We start from the raw sequence: 26,205 nt of genomic DNA, 5'->3' as shown, positions 1-26,205 counted from the left end.
CTGCTGCCAGGCCACCACTGGCAGTGTAGTTCAATTTATGTGGCTTTGGAGTGAAAACTGACTGAAATGCTGGAAAATGGCACACATCATTGGCCGAGAATTTGCGGTCAGCAGCGAAGCCACAGCAATTGCCGTTGACCCCTTTTATTTAAAAAAAAAAGCTGTCCACGAAGATTTAGCGATCTCTGTGGCGTCAAACAAGCGGATCACCAGTATCCAGCAGCAATGATTTCATCAAGCAGGCTGAGCAGCTAATCACATTGAAGAATTCTCAGACAGCAAACCAGGAAGTAAAATGCACAGATTATAATTTACTTTTAAAGTAATTTTTAGAGTGAAATAAAGATTGGGGGCTAGACTTTCTATCAGTTTTGCTTTGCTACCGCCCACTTACTATCCATTTTAACGCTGAGATGAAGTATAACGCCCACTTATCGCCATTTCACCAAAAAATGGAAACTAACGCCCATTTATTGCTCATTTATCGGCCAGCGTTATTTTCGGCATCTAGGTAATACCGAGAAATAATTAAATCGCCCGCCCATATTTTTTTGCCGTAAAGGCTCAGAATACAGTTTATAAATGAAACCAACGCTCAGAAACCACCCATAATATCGGCGAGCGTTACTTTCGGTATATCGCCGAAAATATCGCTCGCCCAAAAAAACGCTGAAAAAAAGCTGCACTCACCTGACCTTAACCCAGTGATATGGACGCCATTTTGTAAATCGGAGGATTTTTCATATAAAAGGCTGCTTCAAGCTCTGGGGAGTTTTGATTTAATCTGTGATTTCTTATAAGTTGATTTGAAAATCTGAACAAACATCTTATCATATTGTGGACTAATTGAATTTATTTTATGAGTTTTAGTAGGAAAATTTATTGTTTGTGAAGAATAGGTATAATAGTGATTGTTATTGTAATGGGGCCTGTAATTTCTCAGCCTCACATGCCGCAGACTAGAGATGATATATTGAAGAGTATTATGTGCCCAATCAAAGAGGTGATAGACTGAGGAGGAGAAGGAGAACTTACACCCGACGAACTTACAGAGAGAAGCGGTCATACCTGAACTTGTCCAATAACACGTGCCTTAGGAGACTGCGCTTCCGAAAGGAAGTCATCAGTGATATATGCCAGCTCATTAGGGGAGATCTGCAGCCTAACAGCACCATCAGGACCGCACTATCCATTGAGGTAACTGCGGCACTTTTCTTTTATGCATCGGGCTCCTTTCAAGCCTCAGTTGGCGACATTTGCGCAATTTCTCAGCATGCTACACATTGCTGCATTCGACAGGTGACTGAAGCCCTTGACGCATGCAGGCTGGACTTTATAAGCTTCCCTATGACCAGGGAGGCACAGACTGAGAGGGCTTTGGGTTTCTTGAGAATAGCAAACTTCCCCAAGGTGCAGGGAGCAATAGACTCTATGCACATTGCCCTGCGAGCACCTTTACAGGATGCAAAGGTGTTTCGGAACCGAAAGGGATTCCACTCCCTGAATGTGCAGTTCATTGTCGACCACAAGCAAATAATCATGGCAGTAAATACAAATTTTCCAGGGAGCATCCATGATGCGCACATCTGGCATGAGAGCACTGTGTCTAACCTGTTTAACAGTCAGCCATCAGGTCACGGTTGGATGCTGGGGGATAAAGGATATGGTCTTGTCAGCTGGCTCGTGACTCCCCTCCGTAAGCCCCAGACAGAAGCTGAGAAGCGCTACAACGAAAGCCATATAGCTACATGCACTATCGTCGAAAAAACAATTGGAGTGCTTAAGCAGCACTTCAGATGCCTGTACCACTCAGGAGGCAACCTACAATACCACCCTGACCAGGTCGCTGGGTTCATTATGGTGTGCTGTATGTTGCATAACCCAATTGCCAGATCGGACCGCCGGTCCACCTCAGGGAAGAGGAGGAGGACGAGGACCTCTGGGAGGACAATCAGTCTGGTGATGAACCCATACCCCCATGCCCCCCCACAACACTGGAAAAGCCCCATGGTAGTTAAGCAGCTGCAAAACTCTTGCGTCAGCAGCTTAAATAAACACTTTGTGTGAACTTACATTGGTGATAATTACAGTTGCGTTGCGTTTCATTTTTGCCTGGCCTGGCCATTGTTTCCAACCATTGTATTGATGTTTTACCTTACATTATTAGAAGACACTTCATGACAATTGTAAAGTTAAATTAAAATGTTTAATAATTGAAGATGTAATTTTAATTATTTTTAACAAACTTATATAACAACCATCCCCCAACAGTCAACAACATGTGCAACACAACAATATAACAACATCCTCCCACCATCCCAAACAGTGAACATTCAACAAAAATGTTTTTTTTAACAACAATATATAGCACCCCCCTCCCTAACTGCGGTCACGCTTCTCTCCTGCACCTTGAACCCTCTTGTAGTAACTCCCCGTTTTCCACTAACTCCCCGAGTAATGGGACCAAGACGTCTTGCAGCAGGGCACCTCAAGGCCTGCTGCTGTGGGGAGGCGGGGGAGCAGAATGACCTCAGTGGCTGGAGGAGCAACGTCTTCCGAGTCAGAAGGAAATTCCCGAGTCTCCCGAAACTATCGCAAGCCGCAAGGCATCGACGGAGTCGGTCGTTTGCCCCATTACCACAGCTATCAATCCATGCTCTCCGTTATTTGTGCGGACAGTGTGGCAATGTTGCCGGTCGACCCATCAAGTGCCTGGAGGAGCTCTCGACCCTATGTCGACGCTCACCCTTGACAGTGAGACCATGTCCTCATTTGCATCTGCCCATCGCAGTGCATGTGTACCTCGCCAACTCAACCTCCGCGGGATCTGGATGCCTTGGAGTAGCCTGATGCAAGCCACTTGGTCCCGTTACTTCATCTGTTGATGATGACGTGGCTGCAGGTACCACAGATGAAAACTCTGGGTTATCTTCCTCCTCCTCAGATTCTTGTTCCTCGCCCATTGTGATGACCACCTGCAACGGTAACGGGGTTGGTGCAGGGGCCTCCCTTTGCGCCTCGGGAGTCTGGGTAGCTGCAAAACATAATTGAGGATATTAGAAGAGAAGGATAGACATAAGCATGCTTGCGTTGCGCTGGCATATGTACGAGGGGCAACACTACTGCAATAAATGTGAACGAGAGACGTTACATATGATTAACCTGCCAGTAGAGAAGCTGCATGCATAACATTACATCATCCATATATTATAATGAAATGCCATTAAATTACTTTAAATTACCATTGGTTTACCACAGCTTTACACATTACTCCTATGGTGCAACAATGGGATCTGCACCACCACGGGTGGCAGAACGATTGTGGGTGCCCACTACTGCTGCGGCATGTTCCTCCAAGTCCGTGAATGGGTGGAGCTCAGCAGGGCCTCCGCTGGTCCGCCTCTGCTCCGCATGATTCTCAGATATCTTCATCTACAAACGTGACAAGAGCATGGCATAAGCTAATTGACTAGGTACTATTACGGAAACACAACAGATATTGTAATCCACAATTAGTCATCCCACTTTCTATCCATCCATAACTTTAACATTATATGCTAATACGGTTTGTATCCACAATGGATGCATGGTTATAACATCTACGTTCAGAGAAAATATTTAATAAGATCGTGTTTAGGAACTAATGCTTGATACCAAACATCTCGTGTACAATCTCCAGGAAAGGCCCCATCCAAGAGCCATGCCATTCACCGCCTGAGGGGGTGTAGGCAGTTTAGTTGAATCGGTGGAGGTCCCCTGAGCCGGGGCGGGGGGTGGGGAGAGAATCAGGACCGCTGGTGAGCTCGGCAATGACAGTAGTGTAATGGGAGGGGGCACCATGTCCATGGGCTGTGTTCGGAGACCTCTGTATGTCTGTGTGGCCAGAGTTAGTGTCCCAGGGCAGATAGTGAGCCAGGGCAGCTCTCCCCCAGTCCAGGCTGGGTCACAATGTGTGTGATAGCAGCCGGAGAGACTGACACAGTCTGGATAAAGGTGACTGGACCCCTCAGTACTCAGTCGTATCCCATTTACCAACGTAACCAAAAGAGGAGACGGTGCCCAAGTTAACGACTTGCTCACAGCACACACAAATTCTCCTTCTAAACTGACAAATGTTTGCGGTCCGTCTGTTTCCAGTCATTCCTTTAAATAATAATAATTAATACTGTTGATTAAATGTAAGGCATCTCAGCAAAATTAGACTTAAAAGGTGGAGGTTCCGACCCCAGTCCAAATCTTAGCAGGGAAGCTACCCAAGATTACCCAACTTAATTACAATCCAGCAGATCTACATTCTAATTAATTCAGTGCATCATTACAATTTAAAATGTAATAATTTAATACTCTTGCCGAAGCAACCAGGCTGTTCCACCTCTTGTGGCACTAGTCTGCCTCACACCGATCGTGGGCCACAGATGATACAACGGCGGCGATATCGCCCCATATTTTTTGATATGTCCGGAGCGGGGGCGGGGGGCGGGGTAGATTTCCCACGCCCACCCCGGGTTAATTGGCCCCACCTATTTTCCACCTCTTTAACAAGAGCCTCATTCACCTCATCCGAGAAGGCTTTCACCCTCCTTTTCGCTGACAGCTCCTCCTGCTGCATACTCGTATCACTAGACATCTTTAAAGTTAACAGCCTACTTGCTTTCTCTCTCCCTCTCTTTCACTCTTCTGAGCATGCACAGATGACTTTTGAATCGCAGGAAAACTTCTTTGTTTAAAAAAAAAACACATGCGCAGAATGCTGCTATGGACACCATCCTTGCATGACTGAATACATTGCTAAGGCCCATTTCACATCACTAAGGCTATCGCTCAAAATAAAAAGGCGAAACTAGCATTTTTTAAAATGGGTGATATTTCAGCGATCATGAAAAATAAAAAAAACACTAAGGCCGGAAATATCGCCCAAAACGATCATAGTGGAAAGTCAAACCCCATAAATATAAAATCAGTTTTCCAGGACCAAAACAGTAGTTCAGCAGTCGGTACGCTGTTTAAAACCCAGTTACACCTCGTTCAAAAAGGCTTAACGTTTTAAGGGGTTTTTAACAGCGATATTCCATCAGTTCAAGTGATTTGAATTGATTGCCACCTCTGGGGAGTTCCACAGCGCACCCTGTGGCGAAGCAGGGAATCACTGACCGCAAATTCAAGTATTCCACATTTATTTGCACATGAGCTTAATCCTGAAGTTGAGGTCAGCTTCAGAGGGGTAATGATGGCGAATGCTGACCATTTTGCTGCCATTTCCACCTCAAAATTTGGGCCAATGATTTTAATGTGACAGAGTTATAATAATTACCGTCTAACTTTTTGGCGAAAGTAATGGAAGAGTGGAGCGGAGATCCCAGGAAAATATGGAGGAGCATTGTCTTAAGTCACTTACTCCATAATTTCCTTCTTTGCACTGATGAATGGAATCTTTGCTGTAGTCCCCAGGAAAATCTGTGCAAATGTTTCCATCTGATTGCACAATACATGTAAATACATAATTACAGCAGATGTAAAATTGCTGATTTGTCTCCCTTTAGTTCTTGTGTAATGTTACTTGTTAATTACATATAGTTATTGGCATGAAATGCCAACTTCACATTTGTCCAAAGATTGCATTGTACATAGGCCGAAAAGTTTTCAAGAAATATAGGACCACTTTGATTATAACATAAATATAAGAGAAATTTTGAATTGTTTTCCTGATTAAAGCTCAAACGGATCAAATGCAATGATTATAGTGGGAGACAGTGATCTTGATTTAATTTTCTTGGTATGAGATGGGCAAACAAAACAGATTGCATATTTCTCCAGGGTTACTACCTCTACCAGATCTTCGATGTTGGCATCTAACCAACAAGAAAAAACGTGTTTGAAGGACCTGTTATTTCACTGCACTGTTGAAACACTCTGGCAGTCCCGTGTAAAGATACAGTTGTAGAACATTAATAAAAAGAGAACAGCTGCATGTCTAAATTTAAAGCAGAAATTGCTGGAAGTATGCAGCTGATCCATCAACATCTGGACAGAGAAAAGACAGGCTAACATTTTAGGTGTAGAACTTTCATCAGAACTGGAAGATAAACTAGGCTCTTCAGAGGACTGATTAAAACTAGGGGAGGAGACAGGAGAGAACAACAAAGTAAGAGTCAGGAATACTAACTCCTGTTAGAGAGGCAGGTAGGGGGTATTTTGAAAAGCTTAAAATAGGTGAAAACTGGTGGATGTTATAAAAAGATCATCACATTGAGGTTATGAAAGGGAATTTAAAAAAAAATGAAAGCATGCAAATACATAAGGCAGTGAAAAAGCATGGGAAATATAATCTGAGACATTAGAAAATGAAGTGGAAGGCAGATGGTGCAATTGTAAGAAAATGGGATAAGTTAAAGTCAACTTTCAGACTGAAGGACTGCAGAATGCATTGGAGAAATTAGATGTACTGCTCCTAAAGCTTGCATTGAACTTCTTTCGAAAAGTGTCATTGGTCAAAGAAAGGAGAGTGGAAATGGGAGGGCAAATTTAAATTGTAGAATATGGGTTGTTTATGTGACTAAATATTCTGAGGGAAGGAGAAAAAAAGCGAGGGAGAAAAAAAAATGCTCCTCAAACCTTTTTTATGAAGACAATGCCCATCTAAAATCAGAGGTCCACATAGCCAATAGAAAATCAGTACTTTTCTTGTGATGCTCCAGATAAGTGTCATTGGATTCTCACCCAAGATGATATTTTATATCACCTAGCAGTTTTCCATTGAGCAATTTGTAGGTCAATGGAACATTAACTTCCTCTCTCTGGTTGGACAATTATTTGTTTCTTTCCTTTTCCCCTTTATTTTATTTTTTTACTAAACTGCTTGCTTGTATTTGTTTACAGTTCTGATGAAGGGTGCACACTTGAAATGCTAACTTGTTTTTTCTCTGTACAGTTGCTGACTGGCCGGCATTTCTTGGCTTTCATTTCAGGTTTCTGGCAAAGGAATTTGGGAATGTATAGGACCAGGAAATATGAATACAGTCCATCTGGCCAGCCCCAACATCTAGGAAATATAATTCCAATATCCCTGACATATCCCTTTATCAATTTTTTCTCCGGGTATTATTCACGTTTTGTACCATCAGCCTCAACTGCATCAGTTGGCAGTCCATTCCATACATCCATCGCCATCTGCGTAAAGCAGTTAAATCTAAACATCTTTCACCTTTCCTCTTCTAAGTTTGAGCTTATGCTTCCTTCTAGAATCAGTAGCTATGTTCAACATTTATTGTTTTTTTCTTCTTTGATTCCATTATTGGTGATTGATGTAACAATAATTGATTAGATGTGACATTTGCACACGTACACAGGAGAGTCACAAAAGAAATGACATCAAAGTAGTAATAAGTGCTACCAGCCTACATAAACTTGAGCTCATCCAAAACTCTGCTACCTGTATCCTAACTCCTGCCCTGTGTTCGCTAACCCACATTGGCTGCCAGTCTGGCAAAGCCTCAATTTAAAAAATCTCATCCTTGTTTTCAGATCTTCCCATGGTTTCGCCCCTCCCTATCTGTGTAACCTCCTCTAGCTCCACGACCCTTTGAGATCTCTGCGCCCCTAGTTCTGACCTCTTGCGCCTCTTGTGATTTTAATCGCTCCACCGTTAGCGACCTGCTTAGGTCCTAAGCTCTGGAATTTCCTCTCTAAATCTCTCTGCCTCTCTACCTCTTTCTCCTCCTTAAAGACACTCCTTAAATGACATCTCTTTGGCCAAGCTTTTGGTCGTGTGCCCTAATATCTCCTCATGTGGCTCGGTGTCAAATTTTGTTTGATAAGCAAATTGTTGTTGTACACAGAGAGGTTCTTACTTCCACTCTACCAGCTGCTCACCATGTTCCGGCTGCAGCCTAAGTTAGTTGGTATTCATGTCGTTGGTTGCCAGAAGTTCTGCAAACTATTCTACTGAAGTTGTTTTTAAATCTGTAAGTAATTATTACTGTTTTCAAGCTCTCTTAACGCTTCAGTACTCTCAAAACACTGCTGTTACCACGAATCTCTTGCTGAGTTTGGAATGCCAAAAGTCAATTTGAGGCTTCATTAATAGCATTACATGCAGACTCTGATCATTCTCCTTGCTTACAACTTGCCACATCACTACAATCACTCACGGTAAAACATTTTTTAAGATCAATGAAAATGTGACCCACTTTTTAAAAAAAAAATCTGAAATAAAATGCCTCTAATATCTGATTTATCCTAGGCAATGGCCAGAATTTTGTTAGTTATTGTAAACTATGTGAATCTATCGATGTGTCTCTTTCCAACCTTTTCATTTTTCTTTCAGTCAGAGTAGGAGGTCAGTCAACATCTGAAAGAAAATGACAGGTTTAAGTTTCAGGTGGAGCTCCTCAGAACTGTTCCAGCATTTTCTGTTTGTATTTCTGAGTACCAGTATCCTGAGGGAGCATCTTGCCTGAAATATTAACCTGCTTTTCACTTTCAGAAGCTGTCTGACCTGCTGCGCGTTGGATCAACCCAAATGATATAGGCCAGAGATAAATTAACTTGTTTGTTTTTATTTATATTAACACAAAGTACAAGCAAGTTATATATCTACATACTTATTACAGTAGGATATCTCTTGGGCTTACATTTAACTCAAACCAATCCAGGTGAGTTCTCAAGATGGAATACCAAAGAATTACTGAAAGTTAGCATATTTGTGCATCTATTTGACAATGTCCGATGATTTGGTCTAAACCTATCAATTGTGAAATTATTGTCATGTGATCTTTGTGTCATATGCTACTACACCAGTAGATGGCAGTGTCACACCGCATTATCCCCATTCTCACTGGAATAGAGGCTTTGGGGGAGAAATTGGCCTGGTTTGCGCCTCCTGTTAGCACCTGTATGAGGCGCTAAGGGGCTATCGACTGGGCGTGGTGAATTCACCGGCACCCACGAACTTCCCTGGCAGTTTTGTGCTGGCACTAACACTTACCACCTCGCTCTCTTGCGCCCCGTACCACCCCAGATGTGATATTCGCTCCTATCCCCTGCGGCATCCCTATTCGCTGCGGTATCCCCGGGCATCAACAACGGCAGCTGCAGGAGGCGTTGTCATCTCGCCTGGCCTTTTGGGGAGTGTTATTTAAAGACAGTGATAATCGGGTAGGGCAAAATTTATTTCTCTCCCCAGTCTGGTGCCTCCTGATTTGTTTTGACGCCGCGATTTCTCTTAGTGCTTGGGGCTGCTATGCACATAGCGCAGGTCCCGTGGCCCCACAGAAATAGCATGAGGATTGATTCAAACCAACATTGGCCCTTGCGATTAAGCGAGGGAAGGAGCCTCCAAAGACGGCAGCGCTGCACGGAACATTGTTCAACGCTATAAGGGAAGTGATAGCGCTTGATTTAGCACTCCACTTCCCTATTGGAGCGCTAAAGCGGAAGTTCCCGGGAACAAAAATTATTTTTTGCCTGCCGATACTTTTGTGCTCCCTGAAAAGTTATCACCCCAAACGGGTCGCTATACAATATCTAGCCCTTGTTTATGTAGATAAGACAATTTTGCATGGTTATAAATATCACACCTTAACTTAATAACAGCTTAAACATAGACATGTTGGCTTCAAACTAGCTACGATTTTTACACAAACCCTTTGATGTTTCTTAACCTGACACCACCTGCTTATTTAGCGTTCTCCTTTGGAATCCAAACATCTAAACATGTTAGCCTCTATCACACACAATACATTCTCACAATACAAAGATATTATTGCTGACTTCTGCATTGATGAGCTATTTTTCCATTATTATTATGTACTATCCTACACTGTGTTTGTAATATTTTTAGTAATTGAGGGTTAACTCTGTTTTTCCTCTGGAATCCCTTGTTTTCCTGAGTCACACACTGGTTTTGGTGGCAGATTCCCGAGTGTAACTAGGAAATTATTCTCTTTTTAAAATTTCCTTCCTGCGCTGTGAGGAAGCACTTGGCCTTCATCCATTGCATCTCCACATTGGTGCAGCATAGTTGAGATTGGGAATTGTTGGGGGAATTGAACGACTCTGTGGTGTTATTGTTGGTGCACAGCATCATTTCTTTCATAGATTAATGTTGAATGAATGTTGCAAATAAAGCCCTTTTCTTAAAAAGAAAGCTGAATTTTGATTTGATGTTGTCATGTATCTAGACATGTTTACTGCTTGTACTATTACATATGATGTGCTACCAGAGGGCACTACTATGGGATACTTGTACACCAGCTGTATGGTCACTAATGTGTGCCACCAGAGGGCACTGCAGTGGGAGATTTGTAGGTTACCTGTACAGATGTGCCAGGCCTAGTATAAAAGGCAGGCCATCATGTGTGATCCTCACTCTGGAGTTACATTAAATGGACTGAGGTCACTACAGTTCAAGTATAACACATTGCCTCGTGGAGTCATTATCAGAGTATCTGAAGACAAAACAATTGGCGACGAGGTTACGGACCTTCACGCGAAAATGGCTAACTTTGGTACGTTGCAGCAGTTCGCCGATGGTGATGATTGGGACGCCTTTGTGGAGAGGCTCGACTATTTCTTCACAGCAAACGACCTGGCAGGCGATAATCCGGCCACACTGGCTGATCAGCGCAGAGCTATCCTGCTAACCAGTTGTGGGCCCACCGTCTATGGCCTCATCAGAGATTTTCTGGCACCAGCGAAGACAACGACCAAGACGTACGAGGAGCTTGTAACGCTGATCCAAGAACAACTCAAGCCCAAAGAGCATCCTCACAGCCAAACATTGGTTTTATACCCACCGACAGCCCGAACGCCAGGAAATCGTGAAATATGCTGCAGACCTCAGGAGGCTGGCGGCACCGTGTGATTTCAGCAAACACCTCACCGAAGTGCTGCGGGATATTTTTGTCATTGAATCGGTCTTGAGCTCCTTCTTCACAGGCTACTTTCTGTGGATACCACACTCACACTGCAGAAGGCCATCACCATGAGTCAAGCATTCATGACCTCGACCTGCGGCTCTAGGCGGATGACTCACCCTCAGGACTTAAATCCGGCAAGTACTGTACACAGAGTGGGGCCTTTTAGAGGCTGGACTGTAGAACGTGAATCTCCTCAGGGGAGAGAGAACAGACCCCTGAGTCCCTTAACTTGGAGTCTGACAAGGGGGGCTAATCGGTTAGCACCATGCTGACGTTGCAGAGGGAATCACAGGGCTCACCAGTGCCATTTTAAGGACTATGTGTGTAAAGGCTGCAGCACAAAGGGCCACCTCCAGTGAATGTGTAAAAGAAATAGGACTGTGTGATGAAGAGTCTGCAGATGACAATGAATCCAGCGCGGATTATGAAGAAGTGGTCAGAGAGGCAGCTCAGCCCATGATGAGGTGTATGGTATGTTTACCTGCACCACCGAATGTTCCCTGTTGAGGACGAAAGTCGAGACAAACGGCGTTACAGTCTTCATGGAAGTGACATGGGGGCGAACCAGTCAGTAATGAATCAAGAAACCTTTGAGAGGTTATAGGACAATCAGGCTGAATGACCCAAGTTGGTCCCGGTTCAGGCAAAGTTGCGCACCTACACCAATGAACTTATCCCAGTCGTTGGTAGTGCGGATGTAAAGGTACTGCATGATGGCGCGGTGCACAAGTTACCGTCATGTATGTAACCTTCATGTAACAACACTGTACACTGTATACACCTAAGTAATGCACAGCTTGACCACAGGGGGTGAACTTGTGGGAGACACTCCTCACCTGATCATCCAGGTATATAAAGGGAGGTCCCACGCAGGGTCATCACTTTTTGGTCCTGTGAATAAAGGTACAGGTCACAGACTGACCTTGTCTCCAGTATGTGCCTCGTGTTGATTTACAGTAGAGTGTAAGGACACAACAGTTACCATTGTGGATTGTTGCAGGTGATGGACCAACGCTACTCGGAAAAAGGTGGATGGGGAAGATCCATTGGAGCTGGGAAGATTTCATCCCTCCAGCAATCGACGTCCCCTGGCTCAGAGGCAAAGCAAGCCCCCACTTGAGATTGGATCTGGCACCAGAGAGCAGGCCAGCACAGCACCCGAGCACAGACCGCTCAGCACGCCTGCGTGGAGATGATCCGCTGAGATGACCTGAACGTACCTTCCAGGCTCCAGTGGCAGGACTCCGGAGGAAGAAAATCGAATCCAAAAGCGACTTCCCAGCTTTGGTAGCAGAACCCGGGGAGAAAAGGATCACAGCAGTCGACATCGTGGATGGAAGAAAGATGGCGCCCAAACTACGAGGTGAAGCGCCGAAGAAAAAGATGGCGCGGCCAGACCACGAGGGGCAGCACTGATGGAGCAACACGTGGTACCAAGCGAAGAAGAGGATAGCAAGGCTCTCTTAAAGGAGGCCAGCAACCCACCACACTTAAAGGGACAGTTCCACATTCTCAATCAATGTAATAGCAACAGTGAGTTAAATGTAAAGCTTGTAATTGGTGATCAGCGTTTTATACTTGTAATAAGCAAAGAAAAGTCATGCAATTGCAATTGGAGCTGCAGTTTATCTACAATGAATAATGAAACGTTGTGCGATGTCGGATTTCAACTGCATTCAGATAATGTAGCGGGCAAACACCCATCGGGAGCACACAGGTCCAGCGAGCTACCCAATGCTGTAGCCTGTGTCCCTGGGACCAGATTGATGCACCACGGAGTGTGGCCACAAGCAGCTAATATAGACAAGCTGCAGAGCAAGCGATCTCAGGAGGGCAACGGCACCAGTATCGATACCCTGCCCCCAATCGGCTCCACCTCTCAGGCACCCGATGGCACCAACCGCCACGAGCCTGAAAGAGCAAACCGTGCTAAGGCGCAGCCCCCAGACCCTATCGCCACCAAGGCTACACCCGGGAACAAAGGATCACCCGCAACGGTTCTCCTAAATGGGACCGGAACCAGCCAGGATCCAAACCAAACAATGCCCAGGCAAGCGAGTCAGCAGTTCCCTGTGCACTGCCAGACGACTGCCCCTCAGGGAGCAGCAACGACCCGGGGCGCAAGGAAAGGACAGGGAGGTCACAGGCATCTATGGACCTGCCCGACGCTCGGAGCAACGGCAAAAGCCCCGAGAGCAGGCAACTTGAGCCAACCGGGTTTCCACTGCCAGCACTGGGCACCGCGCCACTACCTGGACACCATCCAGCAGTCCTGGTACTAGTTTGTCCTCACGCACCGGTGCTGATACCAGTACTGAATACAAGTATATATCAAGAATGTACCTCACCAGCCAAATGTACTTGCCTTACAACTGTAGCACAAATGTAATGATGTAAATGCAAATTTTTTTTTTGGACTTGAATGTATATGAATGTAATGAGCCACCAGCATAATCTATATGTGGAGGGGAGAGAATGGAGTGGTCATGGACTCTCAAACAGAAACCACCAGCACCTCTACTGCCAACAAAACACCACCCACTTACCAAAGATGGAAACGACCCTCCAAGGGTCAACCAGATAGAGCTAAGCCCAGAGCACAGTCAATGTATGAAGGCGATTTGCACTAAGGACTTGGGGGAGAGTGATGTCATGTATCCAGATATGTTTACTGCTTGTACTATTACATATAATTACATATAAGTGCCACCAGAGGGCACTACTATGGGAAACTTGTACAGCAGCTGTATGGTCACTAATGTGTGCCACCAGAGGGCACTGCAGTGGGAGACTTGCAGGTTACCTGTACAGGTGGGCCCGGCCGAGTATAAAAGGCAGACCACCATGTGTGATCTTCACTCAGGAGTTATATTAAATGGACTGAGGTCACTACAGTTCAAGTACAATACAATACAATGCTTCGTGGAGTCATTATCAGAGCATCTAAAGATATAACAGATATATTTTTTGTTTAGGTGATCAATATTCACTGGTGATCAGTATTTGTGATTGTACTCAAGCAGTTACTTTGCTTGCATGAAGGAATTTAATTAACCTTGATTATTATTGAGAATGAAACATAACAGATGAATGATTGTATCTCTGCTGACACTAATTCAGTTCCCTCACGCTATCACACTCAGCACTTCAAGATTACCAAAAATGTTGAAAAAATAATCAATAAACTAAAATAGACTTGAGGATGCTTGTTAATTATGATCCTTTCAGATTGATCTTAAGCAGTAGGATGACATTCCTTAAATACAGCTTCTGTGTCTCCTGCAAAGTTATAACACAATAGCTGATCAAGTCCTTCTTCGCTAATGGATCCAGTTAGCCTCATACTTGAGGTCGGTGGGGGGGGAAGTGATACCCGAGTCAGAGGGTCAAAGAGCACTGATTGGAGGAGGATGCAGACATAAGATGGATGAAGCCATGCAACAATTTGTAAAAAGGATTTTGAATTTAATGAGCTGGGGAAAGGAAGCAAAAGTATGTCAATGAAAACAGAAGTGATGGGAGAACAGGGCAGGACAGTTGGGGTTTGTGGAATATATGCCTGTCTCTACCCTTGCCTTACTCCCACCATAGTTCCTTATCCATGCTTTCATTAGTCTGGACTTGATTTCTCCAATGCCGCCTTGCCAGCCTCCCAAGCCTTATCCTATATCAACTGCAACTCATTCAAAAGTGTCCTGCCCCATATTAAGCCCTGCTCACCAATCACTTCAGTTCTCATTGACACACTTTGGCTTCCCTTCCCCAGCTCATTGATTTCAAAATCATTTTTACAAATTGTTGCATGGCCTCATCCATCTTACCTCTGCAGCCAGCTCCAAATAGTGCCCTTTGACCCCTGACTTGGGCATCTCTTACTGCCCCCATCTTTGCTTCATCATTGATAGTAGAATCTTTAGCAGGGATAGTCCTAATTTCTGGAACTCCTTTGGCTTGCTACTTCTATCTCCTTTAAACACCTCTTTTCAGCCATCTTTCAACTCCTCCTTGTTTTCCATTTCTCCTCTGTGCACCGTGATGGGATATTTACAATAGGGAAGGCACTATATGAATACAAGCTGTTTCGTTCATCTCGTTTTGGTCTTTTTTCACTCTTTATATCATCACATTATAATGATTCAATTCTCTCATCTGAATTCCGATGTCTATCTTTGTGAAACCATACTATTTGGTTCATCTCTTGCCCAATTTTACACTCTCTTGTATTTTGTGATGTCCATACTGGCTGTGTATACTTTTGAATTGAATTTTAGGAGTTTATTGCTAAAGCTCCTTGCATTAGAAGAAAAATATAAACTATTCCAGAGATTTAACATGAGCCTATGGCTGAGCTAGTTTAGGGATTCCTTAGTTCTGTGACTGAGAGTTAATTTAGTAGATGTATAAGTTCACCGAATTGTGGAATACAAGCAGCAGTTTTGAAGGTGATGTGTGGCTCTGGGAAATACGGTACTGCAGGTGCAGCGCCTAAAACCTGGAACCCATGGGACCGAGGCCGTTACGGATTTCGGGCCTTTCCGGACTTTCGATTTGCTTTCTGATGTCATGAATCCGGAAACACCCAAGCCCAGGTTCGGGTATTTCCGGACTTCGGAACATCAGAAAGGGTTGGGGGGATTCCCGCTGAGGAGCTGTGCGGGCCATCCGGCCCCGTCAAGGAGGTTTCCGTCGGGCGGGCCCCACCAAGGAGGTTGCCGTTGTGCGGGCCCCACCAAGGAGGTTGCCGTCGGGCGGGCCCCGTCAAGAAGGTTGTCAGGCGGGGCCTCGCCCAGGGGCTGTTAGCCTCGGGCGAGCTCCCGCCGAGGAGGTGTTCGGGTGGGCCGGCCCTGCCGAGACGAGGCCCGAGGTCAGGTAGTGGCGGGACCCCAAGGTTGATAGGGTTGTCAGGTCTGGATTCCTGAACATTTTACGGATTCCGGATGACCCTGCCACCAATCGATTCGGATTCTGGAAGCTGCATCTGGATTGTGCTTTGGTTGATGTGTGCATTTGAAAAAAAAAAGTCAGGCCCATACTAAACAATAATGGGGAATAATATTTCCTTGCATTTGTTTATCAGAAACACGGGGTTCAGATTCACACTCCGTGGTCACATTTCGGTGACTTGACAGTCAAAAGTCAGTTTAGACGAGATGTATCGGAGCACATCCCAAATTCTTTGGTGATGACTGGATGTGAAGTTAGTCAGACGTTCACACAATTTCAAACCAGTTATCTAAACAAATGATGCAAGTGACGAGCACACAATCTTATGTAGTTTCCAGCCTGTATAAATGAAGCCATATTCTGTGACCATTTGAAAAATACAAAGGGTGAATAGAGGAGAATACAAAGCTTTATATTTGACATATTCCAATGGCAGTTGGTATCTGAAGCGTTTCAATGCCATGGCTGACCTCCAGTGTTGGATACGTTTGGCTTTGATCCAGCAATGCAGACATAATAGAGTGCTTTCAGTCCTCTCCCACCTGTGCCACACAAATCATGCAGCTAATCCTATCATAAGATGGCTACTGAATAACTTAATTTCCATAACCCAACATGGTAGAGAACCAGTTTATAAATAAATTATTCCCAGTTCCTTATAGTCATGCCTCCTCTCCCTCTCCCAACAACATGGTGTCAATTTTCATATAACCTCTTCTGCTTACCCCAAGTCTTTACCAGTACACTGTAAACTGATGAATGAGGTCCGTACTGTGTGTTGTGAACTTCAAGCATGCAATAAATCAGGTATATATATATTGTTGGAAATTATCTGTCTCTGTACACTTATATTGGCTATTGTCAGTAATCAGTTATTTGTTAAAATGAAACTATTAAATATTATTAAAATATAACTAAAGGGTGAAGAATTATTGACTGCAAAGTTCTTTAAGTTAAATGATTAATTCAGGATGAATGGGCACTTTGAGCTGCAACTCCAGGGTCAATTTCCTGGCCACCTTTTTAAAGAGCATTTTGTAAAACAATGAAAGATAATTAAAGGCACCAAGGTGTTTCAGAACTCTTGTTCCTCTGGGGGTGTGAACCTTTGATCATTTATAGTTTAAATAAATTATTAGAAGCACTTGGTTCAGTGGATAATATAGGAAAGAACATAGAAAATTAGGAACAGAAGTAGGCATGCTGAATTGTATCTTAACTTCATTTATCTGTCTTGATTCTGTATCCCTTAATTATCCTTGCCTAACAAATCTATCAATCTCACTTTTTTGGGGGGAGAGAGTTCAAGATTTCCACTCTCCTTTGTGTGAAGAAGTGCTTTCTGTCATCACCCTTGAATGGCTAAGTTCTACTTTTAAGTTGTTCTGGAGGGCTCCCACCAGAGGAAATAATTTCTCTCTACCTACATTATCAAATCCTTGAATCATCTAAAACACTTCAGTTATATCACCCCTAAATCTTCTATATTCAAGAGAATACAAGCCTAATGTGTACAACTTATCCTCATAATTGAACCATTTTAGCCCCGGTATCATTCTGGTGAATCTGCACTGCACCCCGTCCAAGGCCAATATGTCTTTCCTGAGTTGTGGTGCCCAGAACTGACGCAATTCTCCAGATGTGTTCAAACTGATGCATTTCATCTCTGGGACTTGGGTTCAAATCCAGCCCAGAATGACTAGCTTGACGTCACCTTTTTCTGCTGGCTGTAAAGATTTTGTGTGAAATGAATGTGCCCGGCCTTAGTTTAGTGATATGTGTGGGGCTACAGCAAATCTGCCTCTAATTTAGTTCTAAATTGGCAGATGTCCAGTAAACATTCCCCTCTACGTAAATCAAGTATTAATTTATTTCTTGGCCGCCATCTGTACGGTATTTGTATGAACTGGTGCTACCTAACTTTAGAAAATGCAAACAGGCAGCACCAACAAACCACAGATTTTGACTCTCCCATATAAATGTACCTTATTCGGGGGAGTGCGAATGTACTGAGCAATCAAGATTCTAGATTTATTCCCTCACTCTACATTTCTCAATTATTCTGTTATGTCTTTTAGTTTTACAGTCTGATTTCCCACTTCTATCCCTCTCCATTGAGCTCTATTTCGAGCTTGGGCCAAAACATTACTGTTTGTAACATCGGAAACAGAGCTGCTACTATGCTTTTACACTACCAGATTACAGTCCTCCTTTTCACTGATTTTAAATTTAAACAAATGACCGCCAAAAAAGATCAATATTGATTATGATTTATCTAAAGGTGAATTTTCATGCCAAACTCTCTACTTCAATAAGTTATATGACAAAGCATTATGGTGGAGAGTCTTTCAGTTCTCTTCAGAAGCATGCTTGATAGCTGCCACAGACAGCATGATTACTGAGCTCCTTTCTATAGGGCTCAATTTTGGCCAGGAGTTGCTCTGTTTTTTTTGGAGTAGGCTGCTTTTTCTGGCTTAAGTTAAAAATCCCCAGTTTCCCCAATCAATTTGCACCAGCGTAACTCACTTAGTTACATTTTTTTTTAGGTTAGTTTTTTTCTCTCAAAAGCCACCTACGCTAGTTTTGGTCATTTAGGCAACTTTGGCCAGCTAATAGTTACTCCATTTCTACTTAGGCCAACGTTTGTGACCACTTCATAAAACCCTTGCGGAGAGTTAAAGAAATCACGCAGATAAGTACATTGGAGGACATTCGGCCTGGGCTAGGGGCAGGAAGCAGAGAGGACCTGGACCTGAACCAACCAAGCCTTAAGGAACAGACTTGCAAAACCATCCTTCCTTCACACAATTAAAATAATAAGAAATAAAAAATTAAAGTCCTACCTTCAGCACTGGGCCCGGGACTCTCAGAACGCAGGCAGGAGAACTCCCAGATCGCACCAGGAGGCCACCCGGCCAGGGCTAGGGGCGAGAGAACTCACCAGGAGGCCACTCGGCCTGGGCTAGGGGGCGAGAGAACTCACCGGGAGGCCACTCGGCCTGGGCTAGGGGGCAAGAGAACTCACCGGGAGGCCACTCGGCCTGGGCTAGGGGGGCGAGAGAACTCATCGGGAGGCCACTCGGCCTGGGCTAGGGGGCGAGAGAACTCACCGGGAGGCCACTTGGCCTGGGCTAGGGGGCGAGAGAACTCACCAGGAGGCCACTCGGCCTGGGCTAGGGGCGAGAGAACTCACCAGGAGGCCACTCGGCCTGGGCTAGGGGTGAGAGAACTCACCGGGAGGCCACTCGGCCTGGGCTAGGGGCGAGAGAACTCACCAGGAGGCCACTCGGCCTGGGCGAGGGGCAGGAGAATGAACAGGGAAGCCACTCAGCCTGGGCTAGGGGCAGGAAGCAGAGAGGACCTGGACCTGAACCAACCAAGCCTTAAGGAACAGACTTGCAAAACCATCCTTCCTTCACACAATTAAAATAATAAGAAATAAAAAATTAAAGTCCTACCTTCAGCACTGGGCCCGGGACTCTCAGAACGCAGGCAGGAGAACTCCCAGATCGCACCAGGAGGCCACCCGGCCAGGGCTAGGGGCGAGAGAACTCACCAGGAGGCCACTCGGCCTGGGCTAGGGGGCGAGAGAACTCACCGGGAGGCCACTCGGCCTGGGCTAGGGGGCAAGAGAACTCACCGGGAGGCCACTCGGCCTGGGCTAGGGGGGCGAGAGAACTCACCGGGAGGCCACTCGGCCTGGGCTAGGGGCGAGAGAACTCACCGGGAGGCCACTTGGCCTGGGCTAGGGGGTGAGAGAACTCACCAGGAGGCCACTCGGCCTGGGCTAGGGGCGAGAGAACTCACCAGGAGGCCACTCGGCCTGGGCTAGGGGCGAGAGAACTCATCGGGAGGCCACTCGGCCTGGGCTAGGGGGCGAGAGAACTCACCGGGAGGCCACTTGGCCTGGGCTAGGGGGCGAGAGAACTCACCAGGAGGCCACTCGGCCTGGGCTAGGGGCGAGAGAACTCACCAGGAGGCCACTCGGCCTGGGCTAGGGGTGAGAGAACTCACCGGGAGGCCACTCGGCCTGGGCTAGGGGCGAGAGAACTCACCAGGAGGCCACTCGGCCTGGGCGAGGGGCAGGAGAATGAACAGGGAAGCCACTCAGCCTGGGCTAGGGGCAGGAGCAATCGAACTGGCCGGCATTGGGGCAGTATCAAGCCTTCAAAATGTTATCATTAAAATCCACCTTATTTACTGCTTGGTTTTGGGAAAGGGAACAAAACCTCTACATTTTGGGCATCCAGTGTCAGAAAAAAGCAATACCAGATGAAGATTAGCAAAGTTAAATGGAATATAAAAAACTTGTCATTTGGCAGCGGAAGAATTGCTGGGTAAAGACAAAACTAATTTCATCCAACCTCTCCTTATTAAAAGTCTTTATCTTTGTTCAGTGCTATGCCTCAGTAACCTTCCTCATGGGAGGAGCTAACTATTGTTTTCAGAACAGTGCCCGATCTGTAATGGCAGATTGCCAACGTGCAGCGCTACTGCGCATGCGCGAACATTACTAATGGGCCATGAATTTTGATGTGCATGGGTGAGTGCCTGAGTCATCGTTTGCTGCAACTTGTGGCAAGGCAAAAAAATGCCTTTGTTAGAAATGTGGATCTGCTATGGATATTTTCTCTGGTTCAGTGGGGTCAGTTGTTCCTGTGAGTGGATCCCATGTCCCTTGTATGTCACGCCGCTCAAAATCTATTTGTATGATAGCACAACCCAAGAGTGTAACAATGTCATGTTGCCCCATGTTCCTACAAATGTGGACTAAGATAACGCCTGTAAGGCGAGGCCAAATACAATTATTAAGTTGCTTTATTCTACAGTAAGTGAACGTTCATTGCAACAGCTATGATTAAATTACTTAGTTCAAACAATTCAACTCAACTCATAACGCAAATGGTGATGTATATACTATGCTTCCTCACATTAGTGGGTCGCCTTGCTTTTGGCTGAAATTGCCCCTTCCAATTAGGCCTCTGACCGCCTGAAAGTGGTGGCCATGGGGCGGCGCGAATGGCCGCCGACTCTCCGTGAAGGGGCCGCCATTTTCGAAATTGCCCTTCCTCAGGAGCAGAGCGGTGTCCAGGACCACTCTGCTGGTTTTCCTGCTGCCGCGTGCACGCGCCGACCCTTTACCGTCTGGCGGGGACCCACTTTTCTGGAATTGCCCTGCTGCAGAGGAACCGCTGCAAGCCTCCCGACAGCTTTTTCTGTCGGTGCACTGTGTGTGAAATAGTAGCGCGGCCGCACTTAAAGGGGAGGGCGCACTGTTACGGCCACCATGTTATTTTTTTTTGTCAGCCAACTGCCAGGTTGGCTCAACAATTATGCCCCAGGGTTCAGTCGGGCCGCCAACAGGCAGCCTGGCACCCTCTCTTGGGTGCCAGGCTGCTGGCTCGGCTAAAACCCTCCCTGGTGGCCCAGTGGACCTAACTGAAATAAATGCAGAGTTTGCAGCGGGCCTCCCCTTTAACTGAGAGGGAGAGACTTGTGATTTGCCAACGCGATGACGTCAACAGCCTGGCGTTGATGACTGACAATGGCGACTATTCTGTCCCACCCCCGCTTCCGCCCCGCAAGTGACGGGCACTCTGCTCCGCCCCCATGGTGACCCACTTCCGCCCTGCTGGAAAAAAAAGACAAAAAGCTGAATTTCACCGGATAGGCCGCCACATTCATTGCAGCGGTCAGAACACATCAAAAATGGTAGGTGCGCTCCGTTTCTGGCGGAGGGCAATTTCTGCCCCAATAACCCTAACCAATCTCCTGCATTGTACTCTTGTGAGCCTGATGAAAGCTGCCCCTCACAGCTTTCTGGTTTAGTAAAAGCTGACTGCTTGTGTTTCTTCTTTATCTCTCTATATTCACAATCTTGGGAGGTGTGCTGATTAAAATCAGATTTAATTTGTCACCAAGTTAATTCCATTGAGTTGACCATACTACGAAAATTGAACAAAAAGACACGTGAAAATAGGCATTTTCTCAGCAAACCGAAAGTCACGTATATTAAATAATGTCTTAAAATTTATTTCCCTGATACCTATAGGTTTAGATATACAAAAATAATGTTCTGAAAAAATTAATACAAATTATAATGCATTCATTAAGAGTAGGTTCAAACGCAAAGCTGCCTACAAGAGTTAACCAAAAAGGATGATCCATCAGGCTGCAGAGTGGGGTTTGTTCTTAAAAAAAAAAAAAAATTAGGAAACTAACTTCAACATTTCTACAGCAGGACTTTATTGGTATTTGAGAGCTCTGGTTGATGTACCATATCTCAATGCAGGACTTGTTACCTAGACTTCCCTTTCTTTATTAAGTTCTTTGCTGCTCGAATTCTTTCTCTCCGATATACATTTAAAAATAATTTATTAATTCGCAGGATTTGGGTGTTGCTGGCAAGGCCAGCATTTATTGCCCATCCCTAATTGCCCTTGAGAAGGTGGTGCTGAGCTGCCGTCTTGAACTGCTGCAGTCTGTGAGGTGAAGGTACTCCCACAGTGTTCGGGTTCCAGGATTTTGACCCAGTGATGATGAAGGAACGGCGTTATATTTCCAAGTCAGGATGTTGTGTGATTTGGAGGGTAACTTGGAGGTGATGGTGTTCCCATGCACCTGCTGCCCTTGACTTTCTGAGGAGTAGAGGTTACGGGTTTGGGAGGTTCTGTCAAAGAAGCCTTGGTGAGTTTCTGCAGTGCATCTTGTAGATGGGACACACTGCAGCCACGGTGTGCTGGTGATGGAGGGAGTGAATGCTTAAGATGGTGGATGGGGTGCCGATCAAGCGGGCTGCTTTGTCCTGGATGGTGTTGAGCTTCTTGAGTGTTGTTGGAGCTATACTCATCCAGGCAAGTGGTCAGTATTCCATCACACTCCTGACTTGTGCCTTGTAGATGTTGGAAAGGCTTTGAGCAGTCAGGATCACTCACTGCAGAATACCCAGCCTGTGACCGGCTCTTGTAGCCACAATATTTATGTGGCTGGTCTGGTTACGTTTCTGGTCTTTGGTGACCCCCAGTATGTTGATGGTGGGGGATTTGATGATGGTGATGCCATCAGCATATAAATGAAATAGATTCAACTGCTCCAATCATTCATGTAACAAAATAAACAAGTAATGCAAAATTTCAATTACTAACCGAAGAACATAAGAAATAGGAGCAGGAGTGGACCATTTGGCCCCTCAAGCCTGCTCCGCCATTCAATAAGATCATGCCTGATCTGATCATGGACTCAGCTCCATTTCCCTGCCCGTTCCCCATAACCCTTTACTCCCTTATCGCTCAAAAATCTGTCTATCTCCACCTTAAATATATTCAATGACCCAGCCTCTACAGCTCTCTGGGGCAGAGAATTCCATAGATTTACAACACTCTGAGAGAAGAAATTTCTCCTCATCTCAGTTTTAAATTGGCGGCCCCTTATTCTAAGACTATGTCCCCTAGTTTTAGTTTCTCCTATGAGTGGAAATATCCTCTTTGCATCCACCTTGTCGAGCCTGCACATTATCTTAAGTTTCAATAAGATCACCTCTCATTCTTCTGAACTTCAATGTGTATAGGCCCAATCTACTCAACCTATCCTCATAAGTCAACCCCCTCATCTCCAGAATCAACCTCGTGAACCTTCCTTATGCAGCAGAGCAGGTCTCCAGTCGCCCTGATTAACCCTTGCCACTGGATAAAGGCCTAGCTCTGTCGAGCCCGTGTGGTGGCTGGTGTGCAACGGTCACCACACTTTAAAAAAAAAAAAAAAAAAATTCACGCCAGGCATCTTCCACACCCCAAATTGGAGTTCAGGACTGGAACATCGGGTCCTTCATTGAAACACCTGTGAACTCGTGGAAGCAAGTCATCCTCATTTGAGGGACCGCCTATGATGATCCTTAAATACGGAGACCACAACTGTACACAGTACTCCGGGTGTGGTCTCACCAATACCCTGTACAGTTGTAGCAAGACTTCTCTGCTTTTATACTCTATCCCCCTTGCAATAAAGGTCAACATTCCATTTGCCTTCTTGATTACTTGCTGTACCTGCATACTAACTGTTTGTGTTTCATGCACAAGGACCCCCAGGTCCCTCTGTACTGTAGCACTTTGCAATTTTTCTCCATTTAAATTATAATTTGCTTTTCTATTATTTCTGCCAAAGTGGATAACCTCACATTTTCCCATATTATACTCCATCTGTCAAATTTTTGCCCACACACTTAGCCTGTCCATATTCCTTTGCTGATGTTTTGTGTCCTCCTCTCAATTTTCTTTCCCATCCATCTTTATATCATCAGCAATCTTGGCTACATTACACTCGGTCCCTTCATCCAAGTCATTAATATAAATTGTAAATAGTTGAGGACCCAGCACCAATCCCTGCGGCACCCCACTAGTCACTGCCAACCGGAAAATGCCCCATTTATCCCGACTCTCTGTTTTCTGTTAGTTAACCAATCCTCTATCCATGCTAATATATTACCCCCAACTCCGAGCTTTTATCTTGTGCAGTAACCTCTTATGTGGCACCTTATCGAATGCCTTCTGGAAATCCAAATACACCACATCCACTGGTTCCCCCTTATCCGCCCTGCTCGTTACATCCTCAAACAACTCTAGCAAATTTGTCAAACATGATTTCCCTTTCATAAAACCATGCTGACTCTGCTTGATTGAATCATGCTTTTCCAAATGTCCCGCTACTGCTTCCTTAATAATGGAATCCAACATTTTCTCAACAACAGATGTTAGGCTAACTGGTCAATAGTTTCCTGCTTTTGGTCTGCCTCCTTTTTCACTTGTCTCATTCCATGCTACTTAATAGAGAGCAAATGATCTCACCCTTAATTTTGAGTTCTCTTAGGATTTTTGCCACTTAAGTGAAAGTTCTGCTTTTTAATAGAAAATTGCTGAATTTTGCCATATCCACTTGTCATGGATGTAACCTTTATTTAACAACACTGCAATACTGTATATACGTAAGAAATGCACACCTTGACCACAGGGGGTGAACTTGTGGGAGACACTCCTCACCTGGTCATCCAGGTATATAAAGGGAGGTTCCAAGCAGGGTCATCACTTCTTGGTCCTGTGAATAAAGGTTCAGGTCATGGAGTGACCTTGTCCACAGAATGTGCCTTGTGTGGATTTGTAGTATTGTGTAAGGACATTACACCACTGACACTACTACCGTTCTAGCAGCTGTTCACTGTGATTTCTTGGAAGGATTCAGTGGCATAAAAGCTTAATACTGTGGTAATCTTCAGTTATGGTATGTCTTGTCCCTGTTCTTGAACTTATCTACAGGTTAGCCTAGACAGATGGCATAGCTCAGTTACAGCGTCTCTTATGAAGCAGCAGAAGTAAGTTGGGTCTCCTTGGACATGGTAAGGTACAAGTGTCTAGGTCTATAAGTGCAAGTCCTGAAATAGTGATGGCTATACCCACAACATCTTAAGAGTCATTGCATCTGTATTTGTTATCCCCTCACAAATTCATCTTCCTTATTTAAATCATATTTCCTACATTACAACAGTGACCACACTTCAAAACTGCACTGTAAAGCACTTTGGCACATCCGGTGGTCGTGAATTGTGCCGTATAAATGCAAGTCTTTCATTCTTTTCGTGGAGTTCAACAAGAGCCAGCAAAAGGAATTCCCACCCCCAGCAATGTATGCTGAAAGTTCAGTCAAAGCAACAACCAACAATAATGTATGCAAGTGCGGTAAACCAGGTATAAGTAGTGGGGTGCCGCAGGGCAGGGATCAGTGTTGGGACCCCAACAATTTAGAATCTATATTAACGATTTGGAAGAAAGGACCGAGTGTAACGTAGCCAAGTTTGCTGACGATACAAAGATGGGAAGAAAAGCAATGTGTGAGGAGGACACAAAAAATATGCAAAAGGACATAGACAGGCTAAGTAAGTGGGCAAAAATTTGGCAGATGGAGTATAATATTGGAAAGTGTGAGGTCATGCACTTTGGCAGAAAAAAAATCAAAGAGCAAGTTATTCTTTAAATGGAGAAAAATTGTAAAGTGCTGCTGCGGTACAGTGGGACCTGAGGGTACCTGAGCATGAAACACAAAAGGATATTATGCAGGTACAGCAAGTGATCAGGAAGGCCAATGGAATCTTGGCTTTTATTGCAAAAGGGATGGAGCATAAAAGCAGGAAAGTCTTGCTACAGTTGTACAGGGTATTGGTGAGGCCACACCTGGAATACTGCGTGCAGTTTGGTTTACGAAAGGATATACTATGATATATTTACGAAAGGAAGCTGGACTATGACAAAATATAAAAATAGATAGCATGAGTTTCTATAGGTATATAAAAAGGAAAAGT

At 44.9% G+C, this 26,205-nt stretch overlaps 1 protein-coding gene and 1 long non-coding RNA gene across 2 annotated transcripts in view; one reads left to right on the top strand and one right to left on the bottom strand.

Moving 5' to 3' along the window:
• The window catches only part of hecw2a (HECT, C2 and WW domain containing E3 ubiquitin protein ligase 2a), a 599,390-nt gene that overhangs the window by 46,107 nt on the left and 527,078 nt on the right, over positions 1-26,205 (top strand). The window lies entirely within an intron of this gene.
• The window catches only part of LOC139259939 (uncharacterized), a 34,949-nt gene continuing 11,018 nt past the window's right edge, over positions 2,275-26,205 (bottom strand). The window contains exons 2-3 of the long non-coding RNA XR_011592686.1: positions 3,243-3,432; positions 2,275-3,034 (exon numbers count right to left, since the gene is read on the bottom strand). This is a non-coding gene — a long non-coding RNA (uncharacterized lncRNA). The remainder of the gene's footprint in view (positions 3,035-3,242; positions 3,433-26,205) is intronic.

Source organism: Pristiophorus japonicus, chromosome 3, assembly GCF_044704955.1.
Source record: "Pristiophorus japonicus isolate sPriJap1 chromosome 3, sPriJap1.hap1, whole genome shotgun sequence".
NCBI classification, from domain to species: domain Eukaryota; kingdom Metazoa; phylum Chordata; class Chondrichthyes; family Pristiophoridae; genus Pristiophorus; species Pristiophorus japonicus.
The sequence above is the reverse complement of the archived record's forward strand: the minus strand, read 5'-3'. Positions and strand labels throughout refer to the sequence as shown.